This window comes from Corvus moneduloides, chromosome 19, assembly GCF_009650955.1.
Source record: "Corvus moneduloides isolate bCorMon1 chromosome 19, bCorMon1.pri, whole genome shotgun sequence".
NCBI lineage: Eukaryota > Metazoa > Chordata > Aves > Passeriformes > Corvidae > Corvus > Corvus moneduloides.
The window spans coordinates 4,537,778-4,543,777 of record NC_045494.1 but is presented as its reverse complement, the minus strand read 5'-3'; the positions used below and the strand labels follow the sequence as shown (position 1 = coordinate 4,543,777).

Genomic DNA, 6,000 nt, shown 5'->3' with positions numbered 1-6,000 from the left:
GGGGGATCCTGCCCAGGGAGCAGGTGCCGGAGCATTGCCGAGCGACAGGGCTGGAGGTGTGAGCCTGGCAGGACTTCTCTCATTCCGAGCAGCTGCTGTTTGTTTCCTGAGGCAGCCCTGTGATTTCGCAGTGATGCACCGCGTTCCTCTGCCCTGAGAAACACCGAGAGGAAGGAAAGCAGAGCTTCACCAGGAAGCCCGCTGTGTCGCAGGAGCGGCGCTCGGGGCCACCGGGAACACGACGCGGGTGGCGGCAGCGGGAAGAGCTTTCCGAGGAGTGCCGCTGCAGGGACGCGGGGCAGAGGCCGCCCGCGCTCCCGTTCCCGGCGCTCCGCCCCGCGTCCTCACCTGCCCGCGGGAGCCCCCGCACGGCGCAGCCGCTCCGCCCCGCCTCGTTCCGTCCCGCCCCGATCCGACCTCCCTGTCCCGCCCCGTCCCGCCGCCGGCAGCGCCCCGGGCCGCCCTCCCGGCCGGGCCTGTCCCTGTCCCTGTCCCGGCCCGGCCCGGCCCGGCCCGGCCCGCCCGCGCCGCTCGCTGCCTTCCACTGGCGGCGCGCAAAGGCAGCCAGCCCGTCGGGCGCGGTGGCCAAGTGGTAAGGCGTCGGTCTCGTAAACCGAAGATCGCGGGTTCGAACCCCGTCCGTGCCTGCCGAGGCAGCGCGGTGCGCTGGCAGCCCCACCGCGGGGAGGCCGCGGACGCCGCCTCGTTTGCGGCTCATTTTTGCTGGTGGAGTCGGGGATGCGGCCCCAGAACCCTGCTGGAGAGCGCGGGTCACGGGGAAAGATTCCCCGTGCGGCCGGCCGGGTGTCCCCGGCTCCCGCGTGTCTGTGCCGCCGAACGCGTTGGAAGCCCGCGGGTGGCATCGGTGTAGCCTGTGAGTGAGCATCCCCCGAGCGCCGGTCCCGGTGTTCCCCAGCACCACGGGATTGCAGAGGACACTTCTCGGCGTTTTGCCTCAGGACCCGTGTCCTGAACGGGCTGAATCACAGCCAAAACAAAGCTGGTATTTGCGCTGTGATGCTGCAGGGGAAGTGTTGGGTGCGCTCGGGTGTGAGGAATCTTCTTGCTGGTGCTTTCTCCACAGGTGCTGGGTTTGATGTACTTCTCACAGATAGACAGGCCGAATCCTGCAATAAGCAAATGCAGCTGTGAAAAGCTTAGTGCAGTTAAAATCATAGAATTGGTAAGGTTGGACAAGCCCTGTAAGATCATAGAGTCCAACCATTAACCCAGCGCTGCCATGTTCACTGCTAAACTATGTCCTCAAGTGCCACATCCACATTTTTTAATGCTTTCAGAGATGGCGATTCCACCACTTTTCAGGGCAGCCTGTTCCAATGTCTGACCACCCTTTCCGTGAGATTGTACCATTTGCACAAGAATTGACCCTGATTGCTTGCTTCTTAATCTATCGGTCTGTGCAAAGCATGACACACGTGCGAGGGCATTTCTTCTGCCTCTGTGTAACATCACTTCGGTTATTGCTACTTTCAGACAGCTTAAAATATGTAAAGAGCAGAGTCACTGTATTGCAAAATCAGGAATAGCCAGCTATCTGGGCAGAGCAGAGGAGCCTCTTCCAAACAACTTGCTGCTTTCTTTGATGCTTAAGAAAAAGCTGGTTTTGCTGTTTCCTGTGCCACACTTGGCCTGGATCTGACTGGGCAGGAGGCTGTTTGCCTTTCTCAGCAGGGGCTGGAAGTGTGTGTGCATGAGGTGTTTGGGGAGGTCTGTACAAAATGGCTGTGCAGTATGTTATTAGCAAGCCACAAAAGAAGCCATAGTATGTTTTGATATAAAAACAGGAAACGCAGTTTAGAACTTGTTTAGAAAAATGTAGACACTATTTTACTTGCAAAATAGAGTGCTGTCAAAATCCCATCACCTTTATTGGAGGCTTTTGAGGATGAAAGTTCCAGCTTTGAAACACCCTATTTTGATTTCCCCCCCCTACATCGTCTCACATTGGAATGTCAAACCAAAATGTTTCTACTGGTTCAAAAGCCATCTTGAAGCTTTTGAAGAGATTTTCAGAAGTCTGTGGGTTTGTTTCTGGTCAAAACCAGTTGTGATACTAAGGTTCTCCCTGAAGCAAGTTTTCCATCCTGTAAACTTGAGCAGTCAGGTCCTGCCCAAACGTGTGCCACGAACCCAGGACTGTGAACCAGGTATTTTAATAAAGCTCTGGCACTACTGTTCTCTGTGGCTATAACACATCCAGGCAGTTTACCAGTTGCTTAACTTCAGTCTCTGCAGAACTGGAATATTCCCTTCTAGCTCCTGTGTGTCTGTGAGGAAGGTCCTTCACAGGCTCCGTGCTGAATTCCCAGGGAGAGGCCTACAGGAGAGCCTTGTCCCAGGATTGCTGTTGTGCATCTTCACTTCTGGAACAACACACATGGAGCAACACAACCGGATCCTTTCTGTTCAGGAACAGGCAGTTCTGTGTGTGCCATCCTGCCCTTGTTGCTGTCTTCAGGGCAGGGTTGTGTTGGGCAGGCCACATGTTTGCTCACCTCCCAAATTCCCACCCCCTCTTCTTACTCACTCAGGCAATAAATTTGATTTTGGCTTTAATTAATAGCTAAAGTCCTGAAGTGCCAGCCAATGAACTTTAATTGAGACATTTATGATCTGATCATAGCTGTGCTGGAGGTGGGTTTGGCTTGGGGTTTTTTGGTGAGTTGACAAAAGAGTTGTTTATTTTGGACACAAGTCCTAACTGAAAACATAAAAATTTTTAGGTGGCCCATTTGAGTTGCTTTAAGATCTTTGATTTTTTTTCCAGAAAAACTGAGCTGCCTCCCTCTAAATATAACACCTCGATGAAATGAGGAGCTATTAAATGAGGATTAAAATGAGGGCCCTTTTAATTGTGTAATAAAAATATATTACAATTAATGTACTTAAAAGATGTGTTACTGCTGAAAATCTTTGCCATATTAAATACAGAGTTCTCTGACCTCTCTGGCTTGTCAAACCAGTTATTCAGAATCCAGACATTTTCGTGACTGCTTTAAAATAAGTGTAAAAATTAATCAACTTTAACAGCATTTCTTCTAAAATTTCAGTTTTAGCAGTATTTCTGAGTTATGTATTTTATGTATTTTTGAGAGGCTGACAGAAAATGTTTGCTTTTGAAAGCTAAGATATGAATGGGGACTAAAAATAATGGCTTTTGTTTGGATTATAATAACACTTTCAGCGCTTTGCAACTCTCCTGAGTGTCTGTTGCATCCTCCCTCGGGTCAAACTTCAGCAACCAAAAACCAGTGTGTTGGGAACACAACAGGAGCTGTGTCTGGTTAGAAATAGCAGTGAGATCATTGGAAAGCCTTGCTCCGACCTTGCTGTGTGGAGCCAGGCAGGGAAGGCTGGGCAAACCCGCTTCTCGCATTAATAGCATGTTGGGTCATTTCCCCATCTCTCCTGCTTTTTGGGTTATCCTTCCATGGGATGCCTGGCACCTTAAAAAAAAAAAAAAAAAAAAAAAAAAAAAAGATAGAGGAAAAAAAAAACCAGCCACCCATGTCCTGAAACCTTGACCTTGGAAAGAAAAGGCCTGTGCTGAGTTGTGCAAACAGAGCATGGTGTGCCAGGGGTGACGAGGCTGAGCCAGCTGGGCCATGAGCCGGGCACAGCTCCCCTCCCATTGTGAGGGGCTGTCCCAGCAGCCCAGACCCGCCTTTGTGAGGTGAACAACAGGACCAGGCTGGGAGGATGCTCCATGTCCTCAGTCTGAAACCACGACAACATTTCCTGCAGGTTGGACAACGAAACATACAAAGTGTTTTATAAAGCTGCCACTGCCAGTGAGACCACCCCAAACTGAGCAGGAGACAGTGAGCTCAGATGAGGCAGCAGAACAGTATTTGCAGCATTGTCTGAGTCCCAAATATATGGCAGAGTAAATTAACCCATGAGTAAATAAACCCCAAACTGTGGAAATCTTCACATGGCTATAGCAATGTGATTCCCATTTCCATTATGCCTGGAATTTAATGTAGTGCTGAAGTTTGACCAAAAGGCATTTCTTGTGTCAAAATGAAAAATTACGGATCAAAAGGGTGACTTTGCAGACAAACATATCGATCTAAAGCCTGGGTGACACAGACTTCCTGGAAGAGAGCCCAGAAGCATGTCTGTGTTTAAAGTCAAATGGCTGTAGCCTTTTACCACTGATGAATAAAAAATGTTTTTGTCTGCATGCCGAAGGCTCCAGCAGAAACAGAAATTACTCAGTTTGTTCTGCCAGAGGAGCAGGTACGTGTTTGTGAATAGTAATCCATTGAATGCTACAGAATTCAGTAATTTTAAAAATGACAGTGAGATAGGAAATAAGAAATTTTTTTTCCCCTTGAAAAGTCTGTTTGTGGCACTGTAGGAAAGGCAGAGTGAGAATCCTTATCCTGTGTTTGAGGGGCAGAATCATGGTGTCCCCTTCTCCAGAAACGTGAGGGGAGCAGTTGTGAAGTTCCCCCATGAGGAACCCAGTTGTATTTTTGCTTTGGTACAGGAGTAGTAGCTCTTACAGAGGTCCCTGAGGTTGCTACTGCCATCTGTAATTAGATATTAATGGACAGGTTAGGGTGTTCCTCCCTGACCAGGGTGGATGGAGGGCCCAGCACCAGCAATGCTGTTGCTCCTCTGGGAGCCTGGGGTACCAGTGGGAATGACGGCTGCAGGATTTTGTGAATGAGCTTCGAGGGCACCCAGGAGAGGGAGTGGGAGTCCTCACTGCCATTCTGGGTGTAGTTCAGAGCAGTGCTCATCTTCCCGAGGGAATCTGTGAAACAGATTTGAGATGAAAAAGTGGTGCTGAATGGCAGCTACTGCTTCTGGGGAGCCCAGAAAATGCCAGCTGACACTCCAGGCAGTCTCAAATGAGCTGCAATTATGCAGGGAGGGAGGAGCAAGAGGGGTGGATGGGAGATTACTAATGCCTTCTTCGGAGCCTGTTTAACCTCAGCAGTACAGGGCCTGCTGCTCACAGAAGCCCTGCTCCTCTCCTTGACTCCCTCTCAAGTACTTCCTCATGTTCCTGGCTGTAAACTGTATGAAAAAAAAAATTGAAAAAGAGGCTCAGAGCCTGGGCCTGGCATGTTTGTGTGCAGGATTCTCCTTATCTGTGTGAGTACACTCTTGCCTGTATCACTGAGTGAACTTCACTGCAGTGAGCAAGCTGTTGCAGGATGACGAGCAGTAACATGAGTATAGCTTTTATTGTGATGATCTTTCTGTAAACTGGAAAACAATTCTGTTTGAGCTGATGAAATGATATGTTTGTAAATGCAGTGCCATGGGAGCAGAGTCAGGTGTTGGATTAATATAGCAATAGGACAAGAGGAAATGTCCTCAAGTTGCACCAGGGAGGGCTTAGATTGGATAGTAGGAAGAATTTCTTCACCAAAAGGATGCCAAGCCTTGGAATGAGCTGCCCAGGGAAGTGGTTGAGTCACCCTCTCTGAAGGGATTTAAAAGATGTGTTGCTTCGGGACATGGCTTGTGGTGGACTTAACAGTGCTGGGTTAACATTGGACTCTGAAAGGTCTTTTCCACCCTAAGCAATTCTCTGAATCTCATGGAGAGGAATTGCCTTTGCATTCTGCACAATACAGCTCCACGGGCCTGGTGATTACAGTGACAAAGCCAGACTCAGAGGCCAGCCTGAGGCATCATGTCAGTGCAAAAGCTTCAGCAACAAACAGGACAAGAGGCAAAGGGCACACACTGAAGCACGGGAGGTTCCATTCGAACATAAGGAAAGACTTTTCCAAGTGAGGGGGACTGGTGCTGGAACAGGTTGTGAAGTCTCTATCCTTGGAGAAATTCAAAAGCCTTTCAGACACAGCCCTGGGCAGCCTTCTTTAGGTGAGCCTGCTTGAGCAGCGGGTGGGACCAGGTGACCTCAAGGTTCAGCCTCAGCTATTCTGTGAAACTGCTTTGCCTCTGAAGTTTTACTGTTTGCTGTGCCTGAAGGACACGAGGCCAAACCATCTC

General features: G+C 49.6%; 1 non-coding gene across 1 annotated transcript; it reads left to right on the top strand.

Annotated features, from left to right (window-relative positions):
* Nucleotides 1-575: 575 nt before the first annotated feature.
* TRNAT-CGU lies at nucleotides 576-647 on the top strand. The gene has a single exon. It is a non-coding gene; the product is annotated as a tRNA-Thr (tRNA).
* The last annotated feature ends 5,353 nt before the right edge of the window (nucleotides 648-6,000 follow it).